Genomic DNA, 963 nt, shown 5'->3' on the forward strand with positions numbered 1-963 from the left:
AGATTTACAAGGTGACCATAGCTTGCTTCATACCAACAATCTCTATGGGATCGACCCTTACTCGCGTAAGGTTTATTACTTGGACAACCCAGTACACTTGCTGGTTAGTTGTGCGAAGTTGTGTTTATGCCATGGTATTGAGCACCAAGTTTTTGGGGCCATTACTAGGGATTATTTGAGTTGTGAAAAGAATTGATCACAATTTCGTGCACCAAGTTTTTGGTGCCGTTGCCGGGGATTGTTGAGTTTGGACAACTGACGGTTCAGCTTGTTGCTTAGATTAGGTTTTTTTTTTTTTGGAATTCTTGAAGACGAATTCTAGAGTTTCATGATGATTTGTTGAAGTCTGGCTGGCTGTGAAGCCATGTCTAAATTCATTGGACCGAGGTTTCAACTTATCATCACAAGAGCTTGTTGATTTCTATCAATCTTGCTTTTGGAGCAGTGATCTGCTAAGGCTTGGCTGGCCATTGGCCATGTCTAGTGTTTTGGACCGAAGCTTTCTTTGAAAGCTTGGCTGGCTGTGAAGCCATGTCTAATTCCTGGACCGGAGTCTTAGACTAAACATTGCATGATTCCTGGAATTCTCATTAAGAATTTTGATACCTTTATTTTCTTTTCCACTTAATTTTCGAAAATCCAAAAAAAAAAAAATTTTTAAAAATTATAAAAAAACCAAAAAAATATTGCATGTTTGAGTCTAGTGTCTCATTTTAAGTTTGGTGTCAATTGCATGCATTCATTCATGTGTCTTAAGGATTTTCAAGTAATTCTTGATGATTTCTTACTCTGATCTTTGAATTCTTTTGACTTGAGTGTTTATGTGTCTCATATGCATTCTCATTAGTGTCAGTAGTATACAAACTGCTAAGTTTGGTGTCTTGCATGCATTGTTATTTGATTTTAGTTGCATTTTGATTTTTCATTATTATTAAAAATCCAAAAATATTTTTAATTTGTGTC

This window comes from Arachis duranensis, chromosome 1, assembly GCF_000817695.3.
Source record: "Arachis duranensis cultivar V14167 chromosome 1, aradu.V14167.gnm2.J7QH, whole genome shotgun sequence".
Classification (NCBI taxonomy): Eukaryota; Viridiplantae; Streptophyta; class Magnoliopsida; order Fabales; family Fabaceae; genus Arachis; species Arachis duranensis.